Below are 19,036 nucleotides of genomic sequence, written 5' to 3'. Positions count from 1 at the left end.
TCATTCCATCATGAAAAATGATGTTTTGGATGTGGTCCCCAGACCCTAGGACAAAGAAGTTGTCACTTCAAAATGGCTTTACAAGATAAAGCATGCAATAGATGGAAGTGTTGAAAAGTATAAGGCTCATTTTGTCGCTCGTGGATTCTCTCAGAAGGAAGGTATAGACTATGATGATATATTTGCACTTGTTTCCCGATATACCACCATCCGCTCGATCATAGCCCTTGCTGCATCGCAAGGATGGAACATACATCAGATGGATGTCAAGACCACATTCTTGCATGGTTCGATCAAAGAGGAAGTCTATGTGGAACAACCTGAAGGATTTGAGATTCATGATCGGGAATCTCATGTGTGTAGGTTGAAGAAAGCCCTCTATGGGTTGAAGTAGGCACCTTGAGCGTGGTATGAGAGGATCAATAGCTACCTGATGAAGATGGGATTCACTAAGAGTGAAGTCGACCCTAACCTTTACTTTAAGATTGAAGATGGAAAACCTCTGATATTGGTGTTGTACGTTGACAACCTCTTTCTAACAGGTGCAGATCCTCTCATTCTCAAATGTAAGAGGGATTTGGCTTCCGAGTTTGAGATGAAAGACCTAGGACTGAAGCACTATTTCCTAGGACTGGAAGTCTAGCAGAAACCAAGGGAGATTTTTCTATCTCAAGGAAAATATGTGGTGAAAATATTGGAGAGATTCGGTATGGTGGATTGCAAGCCCGTGACTACCCCGATGGAGCTTAACTTCAAGAAGTTAAGCGGTAGTGCTGCCAGACCTGTTTTACGAAATGCTACCGAGTATCGTCAACTTGTAGGAGCATTGATGTTCTTGGTGAACTCCCATCTAGATATATGCTTTTCAGTCAACACGTTGAGTCAACATATGGTTGAGCCTCACCACACACATTAGATTGGTGCTAAGAATATTTTGAGATATCTTCATGGCATAATCACTCATGGGTTGAGATACACCACAGAAGATGTGAGACTACTTGGATATACCGATGCTGATTGGGCAGGTAGTGTTGTGGACTGAAAGAGAACTTCCGGGTGTTGTTTCTCTTTGGGATTTGCCTTGATATCCTAGATGAGTAGGAAGCATAAGTTGGTGGCTTTGAGCACTGCCAAGGAAGAGTACATTGGTGCTAGTATGGCCTCTTATGAGGTGGTTTGGTTGCGGTAGCTCTTTAGTGAGTTGTTTGGATTCACATTGGATACTACCATGATCCTGTGTGAAAACCAAAGTGGGATTCGTTTATTAGAGAATCCTATATTTCATGATCACTCCAAGCACATCGATATCAGGTACCACTATATCTGGTATATGGTATAGCGGGGAGCAATAAGGCTCTAACATATTGGTATAGATGAACATGTCGCCGACATTTTGACGAAGCCCCTGGGAAAGGTCAAATTCTTGACTTTCCGAGAACAAATTAGTGTCGTTGAGAGACCCTATTATAAGGGTCATGTATGATGCATATATTGAGCTCTGGGAGCTCCAAGGGGGCATGGGGTATTTCTTAGAGCGACATGCTACCACAGGGTGACTCACCATCCCCTGGTGGTGCACTATGTACAGGGTGAAAGGTTCAACCTTCCCTTGTGACACCCCATGGCAACTGTAGGATAGGATGATTAGTTCTCCTATGGGCCAGGATGATTAGTTCTCTCGTGGTGACTGTAGGACAAGATGATTAGTTCTCCGGTGGTCCAGGATGATTAGTTCTCCTATGGGCTAGGATGATTAGTTCTCTCATGGCGACTGTGGACAGGATGGTTAGTTCTCCTGCAACGACTATTGGACAAGATTATTTGTTCTCCTGTGGATAGGATGATTAGTTCTCCTGTCGAGGCATCCTACCCATGTAGTCTAGGACTCATGGGAAGTACCTCTCATCTAATCAATGAGTAGGGAAATGGGTTTAGGGACCATTAACAGTACTATCTATGGACGCATCATTGTATCTACCGCACTCCCTATTCTAGGATGACCTCCATTGATCTGGGATCAATGATACTGATCTGGGATCAGTGAGAGTGGTATGACACACTCTGAGACTGACTCCAGGTTAGTGGAGGATGGTATGATACATCCTCGATCATTTCTTATTCTTCATAGTTTAGTAGAGCAAAGCCAGCAAGGCAAGGCAGTGAATTTGATCGTTGGGACAGTACGGACGATCAGACGGATTGGCAGATGGAGTTCTCCCTAGTTGAGAGGGAGTGTTAAAATTGGAAACTAGGGCCAAACTCCATGTGGGTCATCTTATTTATGGCAGCTGGTATTTTCCTAGATTCCTCTTATCAAGAGGTGTAGGATTTATCTAAAGATCATCCGATTCCGACAAGTATTTATGGAGATATGATTTATTTGTATTTACTTGACAAATTGTCAAGGTCTGCCAGTAGTTAAATGTGTGGCACACATGCCCAATGAATCATATAAATACAAGTGAGGTTGATTCATTTTCTCATCATCTCATCTCACTCATTTCTTCTCTCTCTCTCCTTAACTTTGGGTTACACAAGGAGCAACTCACACATGGGAAGAAGGAGGATGCAGAAGTTGTTGAAGGTCTCTTTGACCAACGTTGACCAAGTGTTGACCTTGGAAGGGTGTGGTTTTGGTGTGGTTGCCTCTACTAGGTAGTCTGCATTTTTTGGCACAAAAATCGAGGCAATCTAACCTCAAGTTTGACCAGCATTGACTGCCCTAGTTTGGGGCAGCAGATTGACTTCAGTCAACTGTAGTTTGACTGTGTATTTCGGGTTGTTTAAGGGCTGATTGTTCAAGATGTTTTAAGACTAGTTGACTGGGAAATTGACCAAGCATATTGGAGGTCAATTTCATCTCGTTTGACTTAGTTTGACTTTGTTGATTTAGGGTTTGCTGCTGCTGATATAAAATTATAGAATTATGATTTTGTATTATTTCTCTCTACTAAAATATTGAAGATAAAATAAGATTTGATCAAAGGGTTTCCCTGCATTGGGGTTTGTCCCTGGCTAGCCCCCACATCTTATGTCTCTTGTCTTGGCTTGTTTTATGTTGATCATTTAATGTTCTATCTCCACTTTACTTAATGTATATGTGATTGCTAATTAGTGATTAATAAGAAGAATAAGTAAATTGCTCTAAGCATAGAACATACCATAATTTAACAGTGGACAAGCCTCTGCATGTTTTACCGAAGTTTTCCATGGACAGGCTCGTGATGGAAGATGTGTCATACCACATCTCGACAGGACTGTTAGCTAGACTGCATCGAAAGAAGAAGGCACCATGGCTCGCTCTTCCTTTGTGGATTAGGTTGTACGAGATATGGAATCTCAAGCATGCTGATGCTGAGATAGAAGAGTTCAAAATATTTACTTTGGGCACCAGAAGTTTCAATCCGTACAACTTGCATTGCTTTATAAAGGACCGCTGTGCGAAAGTGAAATTTCCTTGGATCCATGGGGCATGTCATTGGGTTGAGGAAGACTCATGAAGATATTGTCACAGCTTCTCTAGGATCAATGAATCAGTCGACATAGTTGTGGAATGGTTAGAGAAACGATGCGAAGCAGCATCTAGGAGAGCATCATCATCAATAGCAACAGAGGGTAACGTACTTGCACGTGACAAAGGTAAGAGAAAGGTTGTTGACAACACAAAGGCAGAACACAGCTACAAGTTCAAAGCAGACCCACTTGTGGAGAAAGAAACTTTAGAGATAGTGGCGAAGAGACGACAACACGATAGGAGGAACACGCAAAGGAAGAGATAGAAACAAAGGATGGAGGAAACAATGAAGGAGTTGCAAGAGTTGAAGCAACAACTCCAGGAAGAACAAGGGTTGTGCAGACAGGAGAAGGAAGCGTAGTAGGGACAGACACAACATGAGGCACAACATGCACAAATTGATGAAACTGCACCCATACAGGTTGTAAAATCATCCAAACAGCTATCCCAATGAAGACAGGGTGAGAAGTCGTAGGATCAGGACTTCACTCAAGAGATTGAACAAATACTTGAGAATATGGATATGGATATGAAGCAGCCAGAGTCAGAGCATGATATTGGCCTCATGCCTTAGAAACAAGAGGTTGACCCACCAACTTCACCAGATCCAGAAGTAGAGCAAGTCCTAAGCTACCAAGGAGATACTGAGATCCTTGGAGACAATCCAGAAGCAGAGATGCACAACATATCATTTGACGAGTCACAACGTAGAGTTTTGCAATCACGGAGAGTGACTACTCTGGATGTCCATGCATCTCCTACGTAGTTTAAAGAATGAGTGATCATATCTGATGTGCGCAAGCATCCAGCAGCATTGTCCAATGCTACCAAAGCATATGCCGAAGCCACTAGCTCGAGTGTTCACTTCTTGATAGCAAATAACAATTGAATGGCTAAGGAGTTACATATGGTCAAGTAGGGAGGAGAATAGATTACAAAATCCACCAGAGTAGAGTTGAAGAGAGAAATACTAGATGAGGTATCATCTCTCGAGACAGTGATGGGAATGTTGTAGTCAAGATTTGTCACTGTGCATAAATCAATTGTCCATCTCAATGTCTGGCAGCAGAGTTGTGCTAGGAGGGCACGCATCTTGTCATATTTCCACACTACCATCGACTGTATGGAAACATGGACAATGAGATACAAGGGAGTCCCGTTACACTTGCCCAAGTTGATGAAGCCCAAGGCAGTAGAGTTGAAGGCATGCATCTAGAGTAAGATTCGAAACTATGAGGAACTCCTACAGCTCATCACCAGTTTGCAGTCTTCACATGCACAAGTGTCCCAATGCAGACTTGGCGATTACAATAGACAATATGCATCAGTATGTTGTTGGTTTGGCTGCACTCAAGACGATGATGCACATGTTATGAGATGAGTTAGACAGAGGATCCAAATCAGTGTACTCAGATGTAACAGAAGCAAGAGTTCATTTCCAGAAAGATGTCACCACAGAGTACATGAACACCATCAGAGACTACTAAGCTTGGCATCAGTTCACCACAGTCGACCATCACGAGGATTTCGAAGAGTTGGTCTTCCCACAATTTTCTGAGTCTTAGTGATGTCTTGCATGGCTTTCTCAAGCCTATTTTGTCTCACATGGGTACATGTACAGATTGGATGTAACAACTTGTAAAGTGAAATTCCGAGTGTCGATAGTTGAATGTAACAGTCATAGAGTAGTTGAAGAGTCATGAGGGTAGGTGAAAAGTCACAAAGGAGAATGTCAAGGGTTACCCCACCCTTTTCTATTTATAGAACCTCATAACTCATTGTAGAGGCTTTTGGGCAGCCAAGCTTCTGATTAGATTATCTTAGGGAAAGCTTGGAGTGTATTGTAATGAGCCTTGACTTCTCCACAATACAAAGCTAGTACATCTCTTTGGAGGAGAAAGCAGCAGTGACTGTAATGTTCCGTTATCGGGACTAGTGGTTGGTCATGGTTGTACTATATGATTGGAACATTCACTTCTTAATATAATAGAGTTAGCACATTTCATGCTAATGTTCTTATTGTATTTCAATTATCTTGGTTACTCTAATGATATATGTAGTTGTTTGCTTATGCATGTATGTATAGACTCTTTCTCTATATGTATGTATGAATATTACTGAGATGTGATGTTGATTTAACTATCACTTTGAATTGTTGGTTCACTTGCCTTCCAATCTGTGATGCATCTTTGCTCGTGTGTTCCCTTCTAATCTGCATGTTTACATAGGTTTTCAAGGGGTGCACTCATCCCACTTTCCCTATGTTAAAACCATTCATGCACCTTCCTTGGCTTGTTGTTCATGTCACACCCTTTATACCAACAAGGTCATCCTACTTACCTCTGCGTCCAACTGCGGTCGAGGAAAAACTGTACAAACCACTGCTGGGACTCCTACACCAAAAAGTTTGAGGTCTAGTTGGGACTTCTTACCGAGGAGATCCCCTGACATGTTGGTAGGTCTAGCACCGTCAACATTTATGGTGCTAGAAGGAGGGCTAGATGACAATATGTGTCTTCTCAACCTATTTTGAATCTTCATACATCTGTCATGGATATTGTCAAACTCATCCCTCCGCAATGTTTTTCGCATGCAGAACCTCTCGATGTCACGAGGGAGTTTTTTTTCTCTTGTCAAAATTCATGTATGATGGTGAAGGTGAAGTGGCATAGCCTGAGTACTTACAAGACTTCTATGCATTTCTCGATCATCTAGATGACTTCTCTGATGAAGAGGCTAGCCTGCTACCTGCACACACACTTCGCGAATCCCCACAATGATGGTCCCGTAGCCTGCCACCCAGAAACGTGCACCCACTTAACCTGTTTTGTGATATTGTTGAAGCTACTTTCCATCATTTTGATCCAGAACCTCTTGACAAAAGAATGTTAAAACAATGGAAGGCTCTGCAAGAATCGCCTATGGATTTTTGGGACCGCTTCCATGTATTGCAGTTTGAAGCTCTGAAAAGTTAGATGAAATTCCAGTATCTCATGGACATATTTGAATACTGTCTTACCAAATCTGTAAATCCCAAGAAGAAGTTGAAGTTCATACTTCAGTGATGAAGTTGCGCAATCACAGACGGACACAATCGCTGTCACAAGTGATTGTTTGTTGTCCCCTCATCAAATAGCTCCACCATCGCAGAGTGATGTTGGAGAACATGCACACATGTCCATTCAACTGTCCCATCCTCCCAACATCACTTCTCTCAATTTTCGCGCAGATTTGGTTGCGAAGCCCATGGGTTTTCACATGCATGTCCTACCTCAACTTCCATTTTCGTGTTCTGTTGATCCTTCGGATTGCACTGTCTTGTGTTCCTCCATTCTGGACTCTACACCTGTTGTGAATGAGGATCAAGCTATCGATAGAGTTGGTATCGCACAACCAACCTGCGTTGTCATTCATGAAGAGTATGACTGGGAGCCTGAACATAAACTTGTAGTGAAGGATGTTTCCCTTCTGTCCGCACCTCCTCTATTTTTCCCTGACATATTTGGTGATTCTGCCATCCCTAATTTCGCATGTGTATCTCCGTCTACGAATGCACCCATTGTTGATCATTCACAGAACACATCGGATGTCAGTCCATCATCCGACAATGGAGAGGACAAATCATTCTTTGAAAATCCACTTGATTTTTCATCTACCTTTTCCAGAAATGCAGAGGGTGAATTTTTTCGCTTCTCATCTACCCCTCTGTTTGATTCATTAGATCATGAGGATGCCAATGAAATCATTGATTTTTTTGATCATAGATGTTGTTATCTATTTACCCCCATATTCAATCACGATGATGATTCTATCGTAGTTAACTTTTCAAAGCCACCTGTTTATGATGATCTATTTGTCGAAAAAGTCAAAACCCCATAGACCTTCAAGGCACTTCAGCCCAAGCTGATGGTTATGTTAGGCCCTCACTATCTTGAGGTTTGTTTCACTTATGATCAGGAAATTGTTGAAACACCCAAGGCTCCTCATCACTCATCTATATGCATTGAAGATAAATCTCACACACTGATTATGCTTCCTCCTCTCAAACTGCATGATCCCATCACTCATGCATTGGAGGAATATCACACAACAAGCACACGTGCGTGACGCAAGTTGTCTTTGCTTCTTTCATTTGCTTGCATGTCATAGTCAAGAGTATGTGTACAGTTAATATCTACACACAGTGTCGCATAACACAATGGAAAGTCCACGGATTGCATTGCATGCACTCACACTAATGCTTGTTCTGTGGACGCATTTAAAATTGGAGTGTGTTTGTCTTCATTGTTATATCTTTCATGTTTTCTAGTTCACACAGCTGTGATGTTCGCAAACCATGCCTTCACCAACATGGGTTGACCACTACACCGATGGTTGCATTGGAAGTATCACTTCATGTGAGAAGACCCATGCATCGTTAGCTTAGGAGTAGGAGTAGTATTTTCTTTTGGTTTGTTTGCTTGCATGAATTTTTGCTTCTTACTTAATATATTTGCTTGCTTTCTTGTTTGTTTTCTTACTCGCTTCGCTTACGCATTTACTTCTGATTTTTCTTTGTGTTGTTGCTTCTTTTCTTGTTTACTTTCGTAGGTTAGTTTCACATGAAACCGTGTGCGAATCTTGAAACAATCTGGGTAAAATACAAGAGGACTTGTGTAGTTATCAATACTTGGTTACCTGTTGTCTTGCCTTTATATGAAAATTTTGTTCTTTTCAGTCCATGATATATGAATGGGAAATACATTTTGTTCGAAGTGAACCTTGGTGAAAACACGATGCTTGTGCGCTAACTAGTATCACCTACTCAAGTCGGTTGTTTTGGGTTAATCCTTGTCATCTCATTCAAGTAGAGTAAGGTGAGGGGGAAAACCTTAACAAGCACATTAGAGGTACATACAAACTACTTCTCTGAAGCAACAACATCTTCTGCTCTCAGTAAGTTTGGATCCCTCTTTCGCCTCTGAAATGAATAAGTTCTATGCATAGTTAAAAATGAAAATGAAAATATTAAAATATTAAAAATTTAGAAAAATGAGTAACGCAAAAGAAGAGAAAGGCTTCCTACGCAGAGAGGTGATGCAAGTAACTCCATTGGGGTACTGACCAAGTTTGCTGGCGTCGGAGTGATGCTTGTGTTCCTGCATGACTCCATTGGGGTACTGTCCAGGCCTGCTGGCAGCGGAGCAACACCAGAGATGAAAACTTAAACTCTGACTATCATATGGCTTGTGCACCAACATACCCCTCATCCCCAATTGAAACAATTGTGTTGGCTTAGCCTGGAATGTGTGCCGACCGATCAAGAGCATGGAAAATTCTACATCTTACAATCAAGGAAGTGTGGAAACCAAGACAAATAGAGAATTGAACAATACTTCCGGAGGTGTTAGACTTTCTTTTCACAAACAAGGTCCGTTCAGAGAGGTGGAGTTCTACCTATGTGTCACCAAGTGTTGTAGCCGCGACAACCACCCTCCAAAATTTTTCCTTAGCTTTGTTTTGGAGCCTTCCTACCAACCATCCTTAGCAGCATGTCTTGCACTATCAAGTACATAGGGTTCACCTGATTTTCAGTGGCTTGCTAGCCTGTGCATGTCAATTTGCTTCACTCCTTTCACAGGCTACCATCTTAGAATTAGGTTATTTTCTAGCTGAGAAACTCCCCCAAAAAATTGCGCAACTATGGAGGGGAACCATCCTTCCCTCTAGAAATTGCGCAAATCAGTTGCGCATCCTGTTGGGCTCCAAAATTGCGTAGAACAGTCAGACAGGTTTCCCACAGAAAATAGTGCAATTTGGCCTAGCACTAGGCCTCAGCCCAGAAATTGCGCAATTCTGGGATACAATCCCCTGTTGACCCCATAAACTATTCAATCCCTCAAGGATAGCCAGCCCAACTCATCCGAGGAATTGTGCAAATCTTCATCCTAGGCTTGCAAGCTATTGCATGTGCCTTCAGGTTGAATGGTTCCCTCCGGGACCAAGAAAAACTAATTTTCATGCATGGGTTGCTTTTCCCGAAATAGAAAAAAGCAACATGCAAAAAGGATCCCTAGATTTTAGGGATCTATTTTTAGTAGTTGAAGGTTACATGCAAAGATCATTTTAGAAACTGCCCTCGAAGTGTCTCCTTTTCCTAGATTTATGGCATGTGCATCATGAGCCTCAAAATTATTTATTCGATGCTGCAGAGCTCATTCTTCACCTCAATCTTGGAGCTTTGACATCCCACATCACATCTAGGAGTCGTTGGCACGTTCAACTCAGCTTTTTCCAAGTGAGTCTTCTTTACATGTCTTGTGCAACATTTCTGTCGCTTTTTGTGTTTTGTCTTGTGTGAGTGTTGTCTTCTTGATTTTAATGAACACTTTCAATCATTTTCATGCATGTGTAGCCTTTAAAAGCATCATTTCAGTTTTTGTTTGCATCTCACTGTTGTTGCATGTGTGACATTGTTTTTTCACCAACAGTCACCGTTGTGGCGACCCATTTCACACGCATGCAGGTTTTCCCGTTTCCTAAATCTTGCATTCACTGTTTGCATGCATGAACATTCACTCTTTCTTACACTTAGTTTCTCCATGCATTCGAAGATTCATATGTTTTTAGTCGCCCATCGACGGGTCTGGGCAACCTTGGCTCGGGCCTAGCCTTGCCTTGCCCAGACAACATTGCAAATTTCTGAGAGGGAAGGTTCTTCCTTCCTCCCAGAAAATGCGCAAAACTAGCCAGACACTATCCTCCAGGACTGCTCTGCACAAATCTAAGAGGCAGTGCTCTGTTGGCCCAGAAAATTACGCAATGCAGTTCCTGGCCCTACATGCCTTGCTGACTAAAATTGCACATTCCACAATATTAGCCCCCAGTAGGTCAGCCTTGATTGCGCATTGCGCAATTCCAGCAGCCAACCAGCCTCCTGACAGTCCGGACTGCCTTTTGCGCAATTCCAACATTCAGTCTGCTGACCTCCAAGTGAAAATTGCACAATCCTTTCCATCAGTCTCCTGGGTATGTTGCATATCAATCATAAATATTTCTTTGGTTTTAAACTAACATATTTCTTGCCATGAATGTCAACATGTCTCCAGGTACAGTAGGTGTTCATCTATCTCTCAGCATTTCAGGTTCAATGGTCTCCAAGAGAACGAGGTCGAAGGACACTCATGGAATCACAACTGGAGATGCAGTTGAGCAAGTGTCTATGAGTTTTCTGGTTTACAAAGACACCAAGCTACTCATAGACAAAGACATCAAGTTTAAATGGCAGGACTTCAATGATACATTCTCAGGCACATTTGGGGAAGATTTGGAAGAATTCAGGGTCTATGTGAATATTCACAAGTATGGTTTTTACCAGATTGCATGTAGGTATCCCATGTTTCCATGCATGGACATGATACATTGGATCGTCTCGCACACTGATCCTGAGACAATGGTGTTAAAGCAATGTCAGCGAGACAGAGATTGCTACCTTCAGGGCGAAGGAATTTGAGCAGATGTGCCACTTGTTGCAACCAGTGATGGCAATGGAAACACCCTTCAGTGGACCCAACAATGCTACAAACTCCAGAGTTAGCTTGAAGAGCTGGGTGAAATAGCCAGCCAAGTTCAGGATGCCACCCAACTAGGTTTACAAGATGAAGATACTATGGAAGGCATATCAGTACTTGGTCATTTTTTCATGTCACTTGTACGGCCAAGACAACACAGAGACCTTCCTGTAGAGTTGGGTGATCGCATTGGACCAACTGGCCAGTGAAGGAAAACCATGCAAATCGTCTGACATGTTGGCTCACAGGCTGAAGGAATAGGTAACAAAAGCCTGACAATTGCCTAAAGGAAAACAAGCAGAGATATATATGGTTGCATACATTCTAGATCCAATTTGTGCCCGTCAGCAGTTCCCAGGCTTGGGTTAGGCATGGACATTAGCAGAAAACTCTGTACACATTTATTGCAGATTATTTTCCGAGTGCAGCTTTCACGGAGTCATCACACACTTGTCAGACCATTTCGTCACACTGGTGTACAGGATGATATTTGAGAAGGATCCACCTTTCAGTCACAAGCAACAATGGAGGCATTGATCAACATAGCGGATTGGTATGCCTCACCTCTTGGAATCTTCATACGGATGTACAACATGGACAAGCCTCCACATGTTTTACCGAATTTTTCCATGGACATGCTCGTGATGCAAGAAGTTTCATACCACATCTCGATAGGACTGTCAGCTAGACTACATCAGAAGAAGAAGGCACCCTAGCCCGCTCTTTCTTTGTGGATCAAGTTGTACAAGATATGGAATCTCAAGCATGTTGATGCCGATATGGAAGAGTTCAAAAGATTTACTTTCGGTACCAAGTTTCAATCTGTACTACCCAAATTTCTTTGTAAAGGACCACTGTGTGAGAGTGAAATTTCCTTGGATCCACGGGGCATGTCATTGGGTTGAGGAAGACTCCTGGAGATATTGTCACAGCTTCTCTAGGCTCAATGAACCGGTCGACATAGCTATGGAATGGTTAGCGAAACAGTGCGAAGCACCATCTAGGAGAGCATCATCATCAATAGCAGTAGAGGGTAATGTACTTGCGCATGACAAAGGCAAGAGAAAGGTTCTTGACAATGCAAAGGTAGAACAAAGATGCAAGTTCAAGGTAGACCCACTTATGGAGAAAGAAACTTTGGAGATAGAGGCAAAGCGATGACAGCGCGACAGGAGGAATGCGCAAAGGAAGAGAGAGAAATAAAGGATGGAGGAAACAATGAAGGAGTTGCAAGAGTTGAAGCAGCAACTCCAGGAAGAACAAGAGTTGCACAAATAGGAGAAGGAAGCGTAGTAGGGAGAGACACAACAGGATGCACAACATGCACAAATTGATGAAATTGAACCCATACAGGTTGTAGACTCATCTGAATGGCTGGCCCAAAGCAAACAGGGTGAGCACTCGCAGGATCAAGACTTCGCTCAAGAGATTGAACAAATACTTGAGCAGATGGATGTAAATATTGAGAAACCAAAGTTAGAGCAGGATATTGACCTCATGCCTTACAACCAAGATGTCGACCCACTGGCTTTACCAGATCCGAAAGTAGAGAAAGTCCTGAGCGACCTCTACATAACATATCATTCGACAAGTCGCAATGTAGAGTTGTGCAATTGTGCAGAGTGACTACTCTGGATGTCTATGCATCTCCTGTGCGGTTTGAAGAACGAGTGATTGTATTTGACATGCACAAGCATCTAACATTATTGGTCGATGCTACCAAATCATATGTTGAAGCCAACAACTCAAGTGTTTACTTCTTGATAGCAAGGAATGAGCAAATGGATAAGGAGTTACAAACGGTCAAGTAGGGAGGAGAATAGGTTACATCATCTACCAGAGCAAAGTTGAAGAGAGAAATACTGAATGAGGTATTATCTTTATAGACCATCATGCGAATGTTGTATTCCAGATTTGTCACTGTGCATAAGTTAGTTTTCCATCTCAACGGTTAGCAGCAACGCTGTGTTAGGAGAGCACGCGTCTTATCATATTTGCACATTGTCGTCGACTGCATGCAAACATGGACAATGAGATACAAGGGAGCCTTGTTACACTTGACCAAGTTGATGAAGCCTAAGGTGGTAGAGTTGAAGGCACGCATCTGGAGTCAAATATGAAACTATGAGGAACTCCCACAACTCATCACTAGTTTGCAGGCTTCACATGCATGGGTGTTCAGAAGCATGGATGTTGTTGTGCACATGCATGCGATCCCATCCATTTGGAAACTCACTGAGGCAAAGATAAAGAATCAAGTTCGACTGGAGTTGGACATGTACTTTGACGAGTTGATACACATAGCCACCAACGTAGACTTGGTGATCAGCGCAGACACTATGCATCAGTATGTCATTGGTTCGGCTAAACTCAAGATGATGATGTGCATGTTATTAGACGAGTTAGACAAAGGAGACAAATCAATGTACCCAGATGCAATAGAGGCAAGAGTTTGTTTCCAAAAAGATGTCACCACTGAGTACACAGACACCAGCATGGACTACCAAGCTTGGCATCAGTTCGCCACTGTCGACCATAACGAGGATGTCGAAGAGTTGGTATTTCTAGAGTTGTTTGAGTCTTAGTAATGTCTTGCATGGCTTTCTCAAACCTATTTTGTCTCACATGGGTACATGTGCAGATTGTATGTAACAACTTGTAAAGTGAAAGTCCAAGTGTCCATAGTTGAATGTAACAATCATAGAGTAGTTGAAGAGTCATGAGGTTAGGTGAACAATCACAACGAGGAATGTAAAGGGTCACCCCACCCTTTGTTATGTATAGAACCTCATAACTCATTGTAGAGGCTTTTTGGCAGCCAAGCTTCCGACGGGACTATCTTAGAGAAAGCTTGGAGTGTATTGTAATGATCCTTGACTTATCCACAGTGTAGAGCTAGTACATGTCTTTGGAGGAGCAGGAAACAATGATTGTAACGTTCTATTATCGGGACTAGTGGTTGGTCATGGCTATACTATATGATTGGAACTTTCACTTCTTAATATAACAGAGCCAACACGTTTCATGCATATGTTTTTATTGTATTTCAGTTATCTTAGTTACTCTAATGATATATGTAGTTTTTTTCTTACGCATGTATGTATAGACTCTTTCTGTATATGTATGTATGAATCTTACTGAGATGTGTTTCTGGTTTAACCATCACTTTTGATTGTTGGTTAACTTGCCTTCCAGTCTGTGATGCATCTTTGCTCGTATGTTCCCTTCCAAGCTACATGTTTCCATAGGTTTCCAAGGGGCACACTAATCCCACTTTTTGTGTGTTAGAACCATTCATGCACCTTCCTTAGCTTACTATGCATGTCACTCCCTTGCTACCAATAAGGACATCCTACTTACCTTTTCGCGCAACCGTGGTCAAGGCAATACCGTACGACCCACTATTCGGTCTCAGACACCAAACAATCTGAGGTCTATTTGGGACTTCTTATGAGGGAGATACCTTGACAAGTTGGCGAGTCTAGCACCGTCAACCTGACCCATTAAACTTCTTGTAAGGTGCAGCATTTTATTTCTCACCTACATCTTGAGGCCTTGTTCTGTTTGATTTCCATTTGCCTTTATCTTTATCTTTCCATTTCCAACCTTGATAAGATTCTCTCTTGCACTTTGACTTCCAATAAAAATGCTTCAATTTCCCAATAACTCCCTCAAGCGACCGAGGCTCATCATACTCAATCTAATCTCTAGATTCTAATGGAAATCCACTAACAAATATTTGAACTTTGGCCTTATCATCCTTAAGATATGGTACATACCTCAATAACTCCATGAACTTGGTCATATACTCCTCATATGTCATCAATCCAATCTTTAGCTCATAAAACTCCTTAGCTTTGTTGTCGTAGTGCCACTTTGAAAAGTACTTCTTCTTGAAAAGTCTTTTGAATTCATTCCAAATCAACTCCTTTATCTTGATGTCTCTAACCCGCTTCACATCTTCCCTCCAGATGTATTTTTTCCCTTTGAGGCTGAAGGTAGTTATTCTGGCCTTCATTTTCTTTGTGAAATCATGCAACTCAAATAATTTCTTCATCCTAGGTAGCCATGATTTTGCATCCTCCTTCTTCTTCAAATCTCCATCAAAGGTAGGTGGATTCGCTTTCGTGAACTCATTTGGAAAATATCCCCTCTCACTCCTTCTTTAAGGATGATAATGATGATGATCATAGTGCCTGTCAGAACCAGAACTAGAATAGACCCTGTCTCCATCACCTCTCCTATCTAGAGTATCCAAGAGCCTATCATCTCTGATTGTGTCATCTATATCCGACCTGTGCCCACCATGAGATCTACTACCATATGTCCCATTTATTCTATTCTCCTTCCCATGGTTGATCCAAGGTGGTCCCTACCTCTGCAGTTCTGAAAAAATTTCAAGGACTACTGCGTTGAATTCTTCTTGTTTCTCCTGTGCCTGAATGATCCTCTCATTATCTTCCTTGAAAATTCTTATTTCCACCTTAAATCTTCTCAATGTGTTTGCTAAGTCAAAAGAATTCCAAACACCACAATGCTCATCTGATCCATAGGGATAATCTTGTGAACTATAGTCTACCATCTTGCTAGACATCTTTGATCTCTTTCCTGCAAGTACACCATGTCAGCTAAAACCAAAACATAACATAATCAACATACCTTAGTGTAGTTCACAAGAGGATATCTCATCTACAAGATCCACCAGATTAGCACAATACATGTATAATCATAATCACATTAGCATATAACACTAGTTTAACTATTATCTAGTTATCAATGCCTGATCACACCAACCACATACCATGACTTCATGCATGACAACTACAACCATGTCAATTTATGCATAGAAATATATAAGCATTAGCATGCATAACCAATGCATAACCGACATATACTCATGACAACCACATCCAACAACACACCATTCACTTTCACATGGAGACACCATTACAACCATGGCCACCACCATGCATACACAACAAGCACATAGAGCATAAGAATAGAGAGCACATATATGAAACTAACATGAATGCATGACCAACACACCACCCATCTAGTCCAAGGGGTGAACCATACTCGATTACCACTCTGTAACACCATCCTCCCACATTTACCCAAGTTAACTAGTCCACTAGGGTAAACATGTGATGAGAGGCTACTATTATATGATTCAACTCCCCATGTACAGTTAAGGAATTGGAATTGACAAAACCAAACCAACCTGACCTTCCACACATGCTACAAAACCTTCAGGAGCTAACCAACCCTTCTAGGTGACCAACCCCTGAGGAAACTTGACACTTCACTGATCTAGACCCCAAGCCTCTCCCATGACAAGCCATGCATGTGAATGAGGCCTTCCAGTTGCTCCCACAACAAGGGCATGCCAATGATTGTGGACCTTTTCAGCTAGTTTTGGGCCAAAAACCCTAGATTCTGTGTTCAGGGCCAAGACTCAGGCCACTGCCCAAAACTTCATGAAACTTTAAAAAATGATAAATAACATTAGAACAAAGGTACTAATTCAAACACTTGATAAATTACTTGACTAGACCCCTACAATCCATGACAATAATTTCGTAAAACATGTCACAAATATACATTCTATAGGTCATAACAAGATTTGTAAAGAAGCACTATTCCATATCACAATAGTTGCATTATCATATGTTAGGTCATAATATATTCATTGTACTTTCAACTACTAATCAAAACATGATGAGAGCGATACATCAAGTGTGTCATAAAACATACTCATAAGCAACATGTAACCAACATAAATAACAAGGATATAACAACCATATAATCCACATATAAGCCATTACATTTACACATGAAATAACAAGGAGAAGAAACTATTATTAATGAATGAAAAAGCCAATCAGGTTTGGGACTTCCACGAACAACTCAACCATATATTGGCTTAACCATATCTTTCTTTCAGCCAATCACCCCTATCCCATATTCCAAGAATGCATGTGGGACTCAAAACCAAACCAAATCATGTTTCCTCAGGCTTTACCGCAATCCCCACTAGATCGCTAGGCCATAAAAAAGCATGGAGGCTACCGTATTTCTTCACCTACACCATGAGGAATTTTCTTTTTTCCTAGTCTCTAGGTTTTTCCGTATATCTCTTTATACAATGGTCAAGAATTCCTAGGCCTAATCAAGACTTAACCCTCCATAATTTATTGTATATCTTACCATACAATGGTGAAGGATTCCTATGCATGATTGAGGGCACACACCTCTATGATTTACAGTAAATCCTGCCATTCATTGGTCGAGGGTTCTTAGGCCCACCAAGGCACACAAAACATGGCTTTACTGCAATCCCAATCCAGTCCACGGATTCCTAGGCCTTGTGTTCTTTCTTTCAGAGACCACCTTACTCAGTTTCAAAACCATCCAATAATCCATCCCAAACAAATACAAGAGAACCCATCACACCATGGCTATCCAAAAACAGCAAGGTGAGGCTGAAGAATATTGTCACACTTGGAAAAACCCTTGCCAATGACAACAAGAGAACTAAATACACACATGCATGTACCATGCACGCCAAAAATAACAAGGAAATCACACATGAAAATCGATACCTGCAAATAATCATGTTGTAGCTGCTAGATGTTTCTATTCCTTGATTGATCTTTGCCTTCTTAGTCCTTCCTTTTCTTTCTTGATCCAATGCTAGAGTGCTCTAAGAAAACTCTAAGTGTCCAATATTGAGAGAGAGAGAGAGCTCCAAAAATATAACTGACAAAAGGTACCAACTGATTCACAAAAGCCTTTTTATTAATGGGGCCTCTATTTTCTTCAAATTTTCCATTATTTTCTTTCATTTTCCTTCTCACATGCAACCCATGACCTTTCACCTTCCTTTTCTCCTAATTTCCATTATTTTCATAAATAAAATGCTAATTAATGCCACTTTTCTTTTTCAAAGCCTTTGCCATTGCCTTTGCCAATTTCCTTAGCCATAATAAATCAAATGAAAAACCACACTAGGATGTTTTTCCCAACACTCAGCTTGGAAAACATGTCCCATGGCCTTGGTAATTATTTTTCCTTTATTAACTTTATTACATGGAATTTTGACCAGGGTTGTTACAATATGAGAGATGCGGTTATAGATTCCTCATCTCGTAGATAGTTTTTTGTTTGAAAATTACATGTAATTAGATGTATGTGTCACTTGATAGCTTATGATAACTAATCCTTATTTGATGTTGTTATTAAGAATTTAGGCTAGAATATGCACATAGTGAGAATTATGCCTCTTATATATTTTACACAATTATTATACCATTAAAAAATTAATGCTACCCTATTATGGGATTAAGACATTTACAAAGGAGTAGTGCCCAAGTGGAAAGGGGTTTATATTCAATGATTATTAACCACCAACCCTATTACCTAGGAAGCATGGGAAAAGGGAAAAGACTATTAAAGTTAATTTGGGTAAAAAGGAAATAGGGGGGAGTTGAATTCATTTTTACCCTCTTCTTGACACTAATAAATTTACTCATTAGCCTTTATTCGCCCTTGCATGAGTTGGTAGGGGAAAAGGAAGGGCAATAGCCAAATCTTGGGAAAATTGTTACTTCTATAAAATATTGTAAAAGAAGTTGCTTTCCTTAGGAAGGGTCAGCTGGTTCATTAAGAAATGAATTAAAATCCTATTAATTGTACAAGAGACATATGATTTTAGCTTTTGTGCTTGATGTGTCAACTAAAAGGCTAGGATTATATTTCCTATTCATGGGACACTAAATCTCATATTATGCTTCGATACTTGTATTATTCTTTTTTGGACATTATGACACCACTGTCAAGTGTGACACTGTGCATCGAGTGTGACAATGGTAGTAAGATCCTTGTATATGGGAACCACTACACAAATTATGCTACTTGACCAACAAGGAATATGAATTGGGGGCTATAGTGGTAGCAACATCCTTGATCCTCT

The sequence above is a fragment of the Pinus tabuliformis genome, chromosome X (assembly GCF_031772625.1).
Source record: "Pinus tabuliformis cultivar Carrire ecotype Pingquan chromosome X, CPIR1, whole genome shotgun sequence".
NCBI lineage: Eukaryota > Viridiplantae > Streptophyta > Pinopsida > Pinales > Pinaceae > Pinus > Pinus tabuliformis.
The sequence above is the reverse complement of the archived record's forward strand: the minus strand, read 5'-3'. Positions refer to the sequence as shown.